A 13,842-nucleotide genomic window follows, 5' to 3' on the forward strand; every position below is an offset into this window, starting at 1 on the left:
GCCCCCACAGAGCCAATGCTGACTCCCATCAACTCCCTGTGGGTTGACTGAAACTGTCACTGTGGATGGGAGTAGAAAGCCAAGTCTTTCCCCTGAGCAGCTGCTGGTGGATTTGAACTGCTGACCATGCGGATCGCAGCCCGATGCGTCACCACTGTGCCACCAGGGCTTCCTACAAGGGGATGCATTATGAGAATGAGCCACCTCCCTGACACAGATGGACGCTGGCACATACCATGGGGTGTGGAGGGAACCAGGGGCTGGTGAGGGAGAAGGAGGTAACTTAACGCACCTTAAGATGGAGAGAGACCAAGAAATTATAGCTTCACCTTTTGATATTCCCATTCAGTGCACGTTCCCATGGGTCTGTGCCCGTGGATTCTGACTTACCCTCGGATACGTATCAGCTCACTTAATTCCCATTAAAGCCTCAGCGATACGTGGGTGCTTATATCCTTTTTACAGAGGAGTAGCGAGTGGTGCAGAGAAATCGAGGAGCCTGCTCCAGGCACCTCGTGCTTAAACCCAGACAAGACGCCTCTAAAGCCATCCCAGTCAACCTGCTGCCATCGAGTCAGTGCAACGCACAGACAGCCTCATCTCTGCCCTATGGGGCATCCGGTGAACTTGAGCCACTGACCTCCAGGTTAGCAGCCCCGCGCTTACCAGAGCCAAGAGGCCCCGAGCTAAACACAAAGACGGAATCGTCGCAAGCTGCTCAAGGATCCGTAGGTTGACTTCAAAGTTTTGATATTTTACATGTGGGGCCGCTAAACTGGCCTTTTACATCAATGGCTTTGTCTTTAACAAATTAAACAGTGATTAGCATATTAACAATATTCCTATTGACACTAGAGTGGCACATTAAACTGGGGCACAGCCATCCTTCTCTGGGCTGAATACGTAGTTTATATACGGTACCGTTGCGTTGATAACCATATCCTGTCATAACTGGAACACAAAGCTACCCATCTCTCACTAGTCGTTTTAAATTGCATTCCCCCCTTCTTTTGGAAGTCCGTGGGGTGTTCAATATTCCTCATCCCACACCATGGTTCAAATGCCTCGATGCTCCTGTCTTCCGCGTTCACTGTCCAGCTCATTGTTTGCACCGTGCAAACAATGACCTCAGACCGACAACTAAGCACTCGTCCTGACCCAGTGCACAACCCAACAGGGCCACGCCCGGCCCGGCGCCATCCTCACCATTGTTCCTGCGCTAGAACCCACTGTTGCCGCCAAAGTGGCCATCGATGCATCTCGCTGAGGACCCTCCTCGTGATTCTGCCGCCCTTTCCATTACCTGGTGGTGTAGTGGTCATGCACTGCGCTGCAAGCTGAAAGGTGGGCAGTTTGAAACCACCAGATGCTCCGGGGGAGAAGGACAGGGCTTTCTATTTCCCTAAGACGTTACAGTCTCAGAAACTCACGAGGGCAGCTCTACCCTGTGCGGTAGGGCCCATATGAGTTGGCGCTGACTCAGTGGCAGTGAGTGAGAGAGGTACTTGACCAGCAAGATGCCCTTCTCCAGGGACTGATCTTTCTGACAACAGGTCCACGGTGTGTAAGTCTCTCCATCCTTGTCTCTAAGGAGCACGCTGGCAGTGCTTTTTCCAAGACAGACCGGGAAGAAGTCCTTTGTCCCTTGGCCCCCACGGTATGGTCAATATTCATCCCAGCACCATTTAAATGCATGGATTCTTCTTCAGTCTTCTCGATCCGATGCCCAGCATCCACAGTCCCCGGAGAAGGAGAGCATGCTGGGAAAGCAGAGGGGCAGGGGAGAAGAGGAAGGCCCTTAAGGAGATGGACGGACACTGTGGCTGCAACCACGGGCTCAGGCACAGGAACGAGGACGAGGGTGAGGGTGAGGGTGAGGACGGCGCAGGACTGGGTGGTGTTACGCTCGGTTGTGCATCAGGTCGTGATGGGTGGGAACTGACTCAATGACACCTGACCACAGCAACAAGGGAAGGTGTCAGGGCTTGGGCGAGGCGCACGTCAGCCCTGACACACTGAAGGGGTCTTCTGTAGAGATTTACCCAATGCACTGCGTCACCTGATCTCTTGACCGCTGTTCCCATGGGCTTTGACTTGGGGTCCAAGCAGGATGACGTCCTCGACCCCGTCCATCGTTTCTCCATTTGTGGGTCCAGTGGTGAGGGTCTCCGGCTCCTGTACGTTGAGTCGTAGTTTGTACTGAAGGCTGCAGTCCTTGATCTTCAGAGAGCTCTCTGCAGCGCAGTGTGCATATCCGTCCTTTGATTTCTAGACTTCTGTTTCAGTGGGCTGTTGATAGAACGTGGGGCAATTGAATCCTTGATGACTTGGATTTTTATCCATGCACCCCATGCTGCTCACCGTGCAGCGTCAGGATTGTTGTTCTCTGTAAGTGTGTCCCATAGGATGGTGGTAGCTTTGATCTGCATCAGCGAGTGCTTCAGGTCTTCCTGGTTTTCAGCATGCAAGGTGTCAGCTGTTCTCTGCATGCCACAGGTTCTTCGTGAGCCTTCCTCCAGCCCTGAAGCCACGATCTTCTTCCTGCAGTCCGCGTCTCAGATTGCTTGTTCAGCATGCGCTCTGAGCACGCGCGGCGAATGGACTCAATCCTGACGCACACGGTCCTGCCTACACCACCTGGTCCTCCCTTTTTGGGACGACTGCCTCTTAGCTCATGTACAGGCTTCTCGCGAGCACAGGCATTCCAAACTCCCCATGCTCCTCGATGCTTGCCGTTTGTTATGACCCACTCAGTCAAAGGCCTTTGTGTAGTCACTACGACACAGATTAACATCTCTGGTAAGCCCTTCTTTCAGCCAAGGTCCATCTCACCTCCACCAGGATTTCTCTCCCTCCATGCGCTCTTCTAACTCCACCTTGATTTAGAAGTTCTCTATCGATGTACTGCTGCACGAATTTTAAAATTATCTCCAGTAAAACTTGACTTGTGTGTGACATCAACAAATTCCACCTGCTGGGTCACCTTACTTTGGAATGGACACCAGTGTGGATCTTGTCCAGCTGCTTAGCTACATGGCTGCCTTCCAAATTTCTTGGAATAGAATAGATGGGTGAGCATGTCCAGAGTTGCCTCCGTTTGTTGAAGCATCTTAATTTGTATTCCATCGATTCCCAGGCATTGATTTTCACCAGTGCCTTCAGAGCAGCTTCAATTGCATTCTTTCAGGCTCGCCGGGTCTTGCTCATAAGCAGCCTCCTGAAGAGGTTGAACGTGGACCAGTGACTGTTGGCACGGCAACGCTGTGGGTTCCTGTCATCTTCTTTTGATGCTTCGGTGTCACTCAATGCTTGGCCCTTGGCATCACTCAACAGTGCAACTCGAGGCTTGTGTTTTAGTTCTAATCCGGGCGCTTGAGAAACGCTGAGCACCTTCTTCTAACCTGTCCTTGCACCCCTCATGCTAATGCTCTGCGCTGCGTGTCTCCTCCAGTTGCCTTTGGCCTTTCCTGCTTAGCTCTCTGACATCATCGTTTCCTCCACCCACTGTGGTGGCTCCACACACAACAGCAAATGCCATGGTCCCTTCAGGCCAATGCTTTGCGCTTCTCCCTCTTTTCTTTTCCTGCCCCTGTAAGGTCCTCCTGTTTTCCTCGTGTACGATGTTCTGCTCTTCAATCATCACTGCCCGGCGTGTCACACTGACGCTTCCGTGTTCTCCACATGTAGTTGGGCTGGACTCATGTGGGGGTTGGGCTGTCATGGATTTGTCTTCCGTTTCTTCAGCTCAGGCTGTACCTGTGGATGAACAGCGGGTGGTCTGTTTTGCACTCCGTGCCTGGCTGACGGCACTGAGTTTCCTCATCACTCTCTCCACAAATGTGGTTGATGCGGTGTTTTCCAACTCAAGACATCCAAGGATAGAATCGAACCTCCCAGCCGACTGCCCTTAAGCGGATTCTCATTCGTAGCCACCCTGTAGGACTCAGTAGAAGTGCTCTGCTTCCAAGACTGTCAGACTGTCAGAGGCGCGCTTGCCGGAAGCTGTGACTTTACAGTTAGTTTCCTACTATTGAACCGGCTGTGCCAACAGGGGCCTCTCCAAACCTACTGCTCGGTGTGCAGGGAAGTTTCGGCCATGAGCAAGTTGTTGGTCTTGCAAAATTCTACCCTGCGATCCCAGTATCTTTTCTATCGTGCTGTGATGGAAACAGCAGACATGTAAGTGGTTGTTTTCCGCCCTGGGTTGATCCTGCCCTGTGCTATGTTAGGATATTAACTCATATTTTAGGATATGCATATAATATTTTAGGTTAATTATCTATGTTAGGATATTAGCTAATAATCAGGAGACACCGTGGGACAAAAGCAACCCCCATTTCTCCAAATTTAAATGACACTTTTATCTCTCCGATATCCTATTCCCATGCAAGAAATCCACTACCTTGTCATTTTTATGGTTTGTAACGAGAACACCTGACCAGCCAAGTCAGGAGGAACATTATGAGAAATCACTAGCATTACTCCTTCAAGGAGTCTCCCGGAGAATCCTCAAAATCAGCTCAGATCACATAAAAAGCTAGAAGGCCCGAAGCAGAAGCAAGAAAGCCAGACCTGGCTTATCCGAGGGTGAAGCCGGCTTCCGGCGAGTCCACGGCTCAAGCTTATTGGCAGAAGAACTGGCACCCAAGAGACCCCTAATGGTCATGACTTCCTAGCAGACCAAGAAAAGCACAGCCCTAGAACAACTTAAGTTCGGACAGATAAGGCCTATTGATTCCAGCAAATTTAGCAACCATAATTGTTTCTTAATTTCGAGAAGAGGATTTGTAATTACCTAAAAGGGCTATTAAAACACACCTTCCCTTTTCCAATCACGTCCATCTGTGAGGGGCTGATGTGCACAGAGGACTCAAACAACATGGCTATTCAGAGCCAGGGCTCGGACCAGAAGGCCTGGGTTCAAATCCCAATGCTCCTGCTAAAACTATGTTTGTTACCTCAGCAGCGGCCCTGCCTCCTATGCCTCCTTTCCCAGATGAGCAGCTCACACGCCTAACCTCCCATCACACAGCAACCTTCTTGTAGCGCACCCATTGAGATGCTCTGGTCCTGGGTCCGCTTTATAACTTCTGTGAGGGGGAAAAATACCAAAGACTTTCAAAAAGCTTGCTTCTGGGAGTTCGATCTTCTATTGACCACATTAGAAATAAAACTGTGAACTTTAAGATCGTGTATCGATTCACTTAAAAATAATACCGAGGTCATCACAGGTTCATGCAAAACCAGCTTATGAACAATAACTATATTTTCAAGAGCAAAGAAAAAAATATCGAGAAGAGAGGCATTGCTTTGCAGGTTTTCCCCTCCAGATGCAATCCGTGTCTGGCTTAATGAAAGACCACTTGATGCTCATGTCTGCTTCTCATGTCTTAATCCCTTGCAATATGTTGTTTTGATAGAAGACCGTGAGCAAAGTCCAGCCTCCCACGGATATGAGGCTGGGGACGGAAGGAGCGTTGTAAAGACCCGCTCAGGTCACAGTGAATCTTCTCGGCGCTTTGTCAAAAGAAAGCAAGCAAGTGCTGGCGTCGGAAAGGGTGGCGGTAGCAGCAGCAGCGTGCAAGCTGAAAGCCCATCTGAGACATTCCGGAGCTCCATCACATGGAAAGGGAGCCTTGGCAGTGTGAAAGGTCTGCAGTTCAAAGCCACCAGGCACTCTGCAGGAGGGAGACGAGGCTGTCCGTGGTCCCTCCCCTCCAGAGGGATAGCCTCGGAGACCCTATGGAGGGTGGCTGGGACTGGGGATGGACCCCAGGGCAGGGGGTGATGGGGATGATATCCTGCACAGTCGGAATGCTCGCCTGAGAGCTTCCGTCTTATCCCGCGTAACAAGCGCTGTCAGTTGTTCCTGCTGGCAAGGCAGGCGTCCATCACTCACTCTCAAGAGGAGCTGCCAAGGAGCCAGGTCTGGGCCTCCACTTGTCCATCAGGCACCATCTCAAGTGAAAACAGACGCCGTGAGAAGCACACTTCCTACGGCGGGCGCCGCCAACCCTCTGACAGGCACTCAGCCTGGACAGACAGATGCCCACCCCACGGAGGTCCACAACACAGGTGACGTCTCTGAGACTCCCTCTGAGACCCGCAGAGTATTACAGGGACATTGACGCTGGTCACAATGTAATACAGCCAATGGCCTCGACTACTTCATCAAACCTATTTGTGAGGGATTGACTTTCTTTTTGTTCCTCCCCGACCCCGCCCATCATGAAGGCATACAACTAAACCCTCACTGCCATCAAGCCGATTCCAACCCTGCAGAACAGAGTAGGGCTGGCCCTGTGACCGGCCGGTCAAGACTCTCGGTCTAGACAGAAGCAGGAAGCCTCAGCTTTCTCTCAGGGAGCGGCTGGTGGGTTTGAACTACAGGCCTGGCAGTTAGCAGCCCCAGGCGTAACCCACTGGCCACATGGACTCCTTGCTCTCCTGCAAACCCCAAGCCAAACCCATCACCATGCGGTCCATCCCGACACTTGGTGACGCTATAGGACAAGGTGGCCCTCCCCTTCTGGGTTTTCCAGATTATCACCCCTTACAGAGTAGGAAGCCTCATCTTTGTCCCTCAGAGCAGTTGGTAGCTTCAAACTGCCAGCCTTGCGATTAGCAGCCCAATGTGTAACCACTCTGCCACCAGGGCGCTGCGCAGGATGTTACAACAGTGGATGGTTTGGTGAAACACACCACACACGCTAGCATGTGTCAAGATGTCTCACCACAGAACAAAGCAGCACCTTCCTGCAGAGTCCCGAGCCTTGAACTTCATCCAAATCACATTTGCTTGCAACTCCCTAAGCCCCTCATACCCGTCAGTTACAGCCTTAAATATCAATAACTATTATGGCAGAGAAGCTGTTCCATCCAAGGGCACAAACAGGTGCTCTCCTACTTCCAATTATTCAGCCTTCTAGAGAGGTCTAAATATTGATTTGGAATTTATTCTTTCATTGCACAAAATATTTATTAAATGCCTGCCAGGAAGGCCTATGGAAATGCAGGTGTGATTTTAAAGAAAATTAAAACTGCACCTGTCGGGGGCTTCCATTCTAGTTCCGGGAAACCCATGGTAAACCAACAAAGGAGGAAATAATACGCAGCATTAAGTGACTTGGGAAAAAAAACACCCATGTTTCTTTTATGTAAATCACTTCATAGGTAGTTGATAAATAGGGAATTGATATCGGCACCACACAAGGGGGGCTGCGATATAAGTGACTTTCCCGCTATGCTAATGCCGTATTGGGATGAAGGATATGCTTTATCCCTTTTATGGAAGTAAACCAAAACCTGTACTCACGGACATCGAGTTGATGCCGACTCAGTGACTCTATGGTCAGGGTGGAACCACCCCTGTGGGCTTCTGAGGCTGTGCCTCTTTATGGAAGCAGACAGCCTCAGCTTTCTCCTTCTGAGCGCCTGGTGGGTTCGAACTCATAACCCACCACTCCCTTAGTGCTTCCGATTAAAGAGTAAAGCGCACGCCATCACATTCACTGCCATGGAGTGGATTCTGACTCACAGGACCTTACAGGACAGAGTAGAATTGTGCCCGTGAGTTTCTAAGGCTGGGAAGCTTTATAAGAGCAGAAAGATGTGCTGTTTCCCTCCGAGCAGCTCGGGGATTAGTGGGTTCAAATGGCTGACCTGCATAACTCCACCCGCTACACCAGTGGTTCAACACAGACCCTCTATGTCACGGGACCCCTCTCCCCCTCCCCACGAAAAGCAAAACTGATCATGTATCAGGTACTGGGGGTCAACTGCCAAAACAAACTCAGACCTGCTGCCCTCGTGTGGGTTCCAACTCACAGTGACCCCACAGGACAAGGCAGGCTGCCCTGGGGTCCCCGAGACTCTCTATGGGAGGAGGAAGCCTCAACTTTCTCCCTTGCAGCAGGTGGTGGTTTTGAACTGCTGCTGTAAGCAGCCAAGAATGTAACCACTATGACGCCAGGGCTCCTCAAAGCCAGTTAACAGCAACAAAAGGCAGCTCAGGACAGTGACGGCACTGGACGCAGAACCCACGCTGGTCCACGAGACTCTGGAACCCAGAGACCCTAAAGGACATGACAGAACTAAGTGCCCCAGCTGCGGCCATACATCTGCACAGATGCTGCTGCCCATCCCAGTCCACCTGCAGCCCGTATGCTAACCCTCCAGGGAGCACCCCCACACTCCATCCTGGTAGCACCCCATACTCCATCCTGGGAGGACCCCCATACTCCATCCTGGGAGCACCCCCACACTCCATCCACTGTGCCACCCAGGTTCCATATGTTGAAATATGTGAAGGCAAAACATCCCCAAAAGAAGCATCGCTGCAGACATGTCCTCAGTACCAAGGAACTGACCTCCCAACAAATAAGACCCGGCCTTTCCAATAGTGCCTGAACCCCAGGGTGTGGGGGCTGCAACAGTGGGGTATGCACGGGGCTGGTAACCCCAAGGTAGCAGTTCGCAACCACCAGCCCCTCCTCAGGAGAAAAATGAGGCTTTCCAATCCCCCAATCCCATAGAGTTGTGGTCTCAGAAACCCACAGGGGCAGTGGGTTGGCACTATAAGTTGGCACTGACACAGTGGCAGGGAGCTTCAGTTTGTTCTTTTTGAACGGAGCCAAGGATGTCTCCCAAGAGCCAAGAGTTGGACACAGATGGACATGGAAAGCCTCCCTGGATTCCGTGGGGCACTCACGTCACCACTCACTTTGAACTTGCCTGCACGGGGTTTATGCAAAGGGGCCCCTCACCTGCCCAGGTGGCCCACAAAGGTGGGCCAGGGAAGGCTAGGGCAGGGCCACCGTCAGCACCAAGAGATAACAGAGCAGTGCCTCAACACCCCTCCCCTGACTCTGTGGGGCTGCAGGTTGCAAACATATCCACTTAAATAATCAGATAACATGTTTCAGGAGAAGGCAGGCAACCCAGCTGTGTCAGGAATTACAATGTAACCCAGCGCGTCAGGAGTTACAATGTAACCCAGCGCGTAGGAGCTGCAATGTAACCTAGTGCGTCGGGAGATACAATGTAACCCAGCACGTCTCTGTTCCTGCCCTTGACACTTGCTGGAGTAGCTGCAGCCTCCTTGGCCGGCCTGGCCGCTGTGTGACAAGGGGTAAATCGGCTGAGCAGGAAGCAGAACCCAGATCAAGTCAAGAGCGGAGGGAATCCAGCGCAGAGCTGGAACAAAGAAACAAAAGAACCCGTAATCTTCAGCCCCAGAAGGATGCACAGGAGCCTCTGGCAGGAAGGTGGCAAAAAGAGGGGGCGATGAAGAGGGCAGTGTGTGGGGTTGCTCCTTAACAGGACCCTCGAGAGACAAAAGCAGAAGGCCGAGAGTCAATGCACCCGACTTGTACTGGGATCATGTCCCCCCACATACTGGAACACAAAGGATGGTGGGGGGTGGGGTGGGGTGGAGAAGTGACAGCTACATTTTAAAAGGGTGCTTGATCTTTTTACGGGTGAGGGCTGGCATTTTATACTAAGCTATCATTTGGATTTCAAACTGTTGGGTGATTCTCATAATGACTTGAAGAGTTCTGAGGAAATAAAGTGTCAGCAGGTGGTCAGTCCACAAGGAAGGCATCCCTCACTGTGCAGACACACTCCACAGGCAGTAATCAGGTTGAAATACTTCCTCCATTACCGCCCAAAATAGAGCAGATGGTGGGTGACACGCGGGCCTTCCCTCTTTCAGAACGATCATTTCCGCAAATGGCGAGAACACACTCATTTGTCTCTGTGGGGAACTGGCCTCTGAGGGAAGTCGGCCTGGGGGGTGTGGGGGGGAGAGGCGGTGTCCCAGTCAGCGTCTTCTGGCCCTCTGGGGTCCCACTGCGGGCCGGTGGAACCAGATTTGGTGGTGGTGGTGGTTAGGGTTGGTGCTGACTCACAGGGACCAGATGTACAATGGAGCAGAACACCGCCTGGTCCTGCACCGTCCTCACAAGCGTTCTTGTGTGGGCCCATCAGCCCATCCCTCCACCTCGTTGAGGGCCTTCCACTTTGACTCTGCCCCTCTACTGGACCAAGCATGATGTCCTTCACAAGGGACCGGTCCCTCCTGACATCATGTCCAACGTATGCGAGACCAAGTCTCGCTGCCATCCTCACTTCTAAGGAGCATTCTGGACTTGATGCTCCTACTAAGATAGGTCTATGGGGCCCGTTGAGAGAACTTCTGCTTTCTTGACACGGCATCTTAAACCCTGCTGACAGTGCACACCTGGACCCAGAGACAGCATCATGACCAACAGAGTTTGGCAAGCGCTGTGTTGTCCTTGGATCCTCGGTCAACGTGCACAGAAGCAGCCATCGAGAAATCCAGCAGAGCACTGCACGGGTGCGTTTGAAGGACAGCGTTGGGAAAGAGCATGGGCGGTCAGAAGGGTAAACAATCTATCTTGGAAGAAGGACATCCAGAATGTTCCTTAGAAGCAAGGGTGGCGAGACTTCGCACATGTTCTGGACACAGGATCAGAAGAGGTCAGTCCTGGAAAAGGACACCATGCTTCATGGAGTAGAGGGTCAGCCAGCAAGAAGAAGCTTCTGGACAAGATGACGGACATGGTGGCTGACACCCTGGGCCACACATACCCAGGATGATGGGGATGGTGGAGATGGAGAGGATGGTGAGGATGGAGAGGATGGGGAGGATGGAGAGGATGGAGAGAATGGAGGGGATGGTGAGGATGGAGAGAATGGAGAGGATGGTGAGGATGGTGAGGGTGGAGAGGATGGAGAGGATGGAGAGAATGGAGGGGATGGTGAGGATGGAGAGGATGGTGAGGATGGTGAGGATGGTGGGGATGGTGGGGATGGTGAGGATGGAGAGGATGGAGAGGATGGAGAGGATGGTGAGGATGGAGAGGATGGTGAGGATGGTGAGGATGGTGGAGATGGAGAAGATGGAGAGGATGGTGAGGATGGAGAGGATGGAGAGGATGGAGAGGATGGTGGGGATGGTGGAGATGGTGAGGATGGAGAGGATGGAGAGGATGGAGAGGATGGTGAGGATGGAGAGGATGGTGAGGATGGTGAGAATGGTGGGGATGGTGGAGATGGTGAGGATGGAGAGGATGGAGAGGATGGAGAGGATGGTGAGGATGGAGAGGATGGTGAGGATGGTGAGAATGGTGGGGATGGTGGGGATGGTGAGGATGGAGAGGATGGAGAGGATGGTGGAGATGGAGAGGATGGAGAGGATGGTGAGGATGGAGAGGATGGAGAGGATGGTGGAGATGGAGAGGATGGAGAGGATGGTGAGGATGGAGAGGATGGAGAGGATGGAGGGGATGGAGGGGATGGAGGGGATGGTGGAGATGGAGAGGATGGAGAGGATGGAGAGGAATGTGAGGATGCAGGACCAGGCAGCATTTGCCTTCTGCTATAAGCCGAGTCCCTATGAGTTGGAACCAGTTCGAGGGCACTGAACTGCCACCCCCACCAAACGATGAGTTAGAATGGCCTCCTTGTCACTGGCTGTTTTCTAACTTTGCTTTTTCACAGGGTGGGGTGGAGAATGACCATGATGAAACGGTTGCTGATTCAAAGTCTCTCCTCTCTTTAGATCAGCAGTTCTCAACCTCCCTCATGCTGCGACCCTTTAATACAGTTCCCCATGTTGTGGCGACCCCCCCTACCATAAATTAATTTCATTTCTGTTTCATAACTGTCATTTTGCTACTATTATGAATCATCATGTAACTATCTGATATGCAGGATGTATTTTCATTGTAACAAATTGAACAAAATTAAAGCATAGTGATTAATCACAAAAACAATATGTAATTATATATTATAAAATATGAATTTCTTCTTTTTTTTTTTAGTTCAAGGATCATTTGTTGGCCTTTAGTAGTGTTTTCCAGTCCAGTCTGTTGGGGCACCACGCCCTGGCCCCAAAGTCCACCTTCAGCATTTCCTGGGGACCTTGCCGCTCCACTCCCTTGCTCCGCTGCACTCCCCCAGTGCTTTGCCTCGGTGTGGTGGGATCAGATCGGGCGCAATTCCCACACTGTGTCTCCGGTGCTGTCCCCTGCAGGGCCATGGGTCAGTGAGGGGCGTCATGTCTCATAGTGGGGCTGGCCATGTGGTCCTCTCTGTGGACTGGCTGCTCTAATTGGGGTCATCGTCCTCAGGGCCTGGTGGGCCAGGATGTGCTCCACTCTCTCCTCCACCCCCTTCATCTGCTCCCATGTGCTCCAATCTGATATGTCCCTCTCCCAGAATTTTGTCTGGAACCATGGTGTAGCAAGGGTAACAGCCGGGTACTTGTATGTGGGTGCATCTGCATGTGGGCGGACCTGCCTGGAGACGGACAGAGGAGCAGTGTCTCGGTTCCTAAGACCATGGGAAATATGTGTTTTCTGATGGTCTTAGGCAACCCCTGTGAAAAGGTGTTTGACCCCTAAAGGGGTCCCGACCCACAGGTTGAGAACCTCTGCTCTAGACGCTTCTGTAAACCTTTTGAAACAGGAGCTTCATGTTTGAAGTAGGAACCACAAAGGACGACAGGTGGACGCGTGTCCATGGTGTGCAGGCACCTCCATACGCCAGAGGGACATCCCAGCAGCCGAGGTCCCCACGCCCAGCCTGGAAGGTCTCCCACCCCCAGCACACACAGACTGCTCTGACATTTGTGTTTCTGGAGTGCCACGTGAGCGGCCAGTGCAAAGTGTGACTTCAGTTTGATGACTTCCTCAGTGTGCCCCTGGCGGACACATAAAGGACATTCAGAAAGTCACCATGCGGAGAGGCCTCTCCTAGGTGGCCAGGGTGATTCTGTGCCTGCCAATCAGATGGCAGAATTAAATGAACAGCCAGGTCCCACTGGCCCTGTGGGTTCTGCACAGCACAAGAAGAGCCCGCCGGGAGCTTTCAAAGCCCAGATCCCGACCCTCAGCATTACCACGTTGCAAACGGAAAAGGGCAATCCTACAGCCGCCGAGATCGGAAACGTCAGGACTCTTAGATCAGAGCCAGTGCCTCGAATGGCCTATAAATTGATCTGAACCCCCTGTCTGCACGCCTGCAACAGCCCCAGGTCGAAATGTCCAAACACAGAGATCTCTTCTCTTCCCACATATCATACAACTTAATCCAGCCAATCATTCGAAGATGTGTGTAATCACCACCACAATCAATTTCAGAACATGTCCTTCTCATATCCATTCTTGTTCGATCCCCATGGCTCCCGTGCTCCCCTGCCGTGCCTGTGTCCAGTGACTGTCTCTATGGATCTAGCTATCCTGGATTTCATAGACAGAAAAACCGCACACAACACAAACAGAAATCAAGCAAGCAAACAAAACTCCACCATAATGACCAAGTGCCGCATCCCTCGCCTCTAAGAAGCATTCTGGCTGTACTTTTTCCAAATAGATTTGTCTGTCCTTTTGGCCATCTATGGGCATTGGGCATTCACTGGAAGCATTAAAAGAGTTCTGTAACATTGCCTGAGCAGGGCAGAGGGCAAGGAAGGGGCTGCTCAGCCACGAGGCCCAGAGTGAGAGCGAGGCCTGCTGACAGCCACAGCTGAGAAGAAGCTCTCCTCACTGGAAGAACTGTATCCTGAGCATTTCTGATCCTGAACATCCCTGACAAATCTCACAGTTGTGAATATGGTCCGTGGGCTGTGTGTGTCGGTGCGATGGATTATCTAACCCAGCTGAGCAGAGTGCTGTGGGAGGGACAACTGGTGTCAGAATTGATAAGACGCTTGGAAGGTAGAGGACCGTCTGACCTCAGCTGCACAGCTTGGCCTTCTGCTAATTTTCACCTCGATTCTCCTCCCTCTTGTGAAGTCAGTCAAGGCCACATGCC

This window comes from Tenrec ecaudatus, chromosome 12, assembly GCF_050624435.1.
Source record: "Tenrec ecaudatus isolate mTenEca1 chromosome 12, mTenEca1.hap1, whole genome shotgun sequence".
Lineage (NCBI taxonomy): Eukaryota > Metazoa > Chordata > Mammalia > Afrosoricida > Tenrecidae > Tenrec > Tenrec ecaudatus.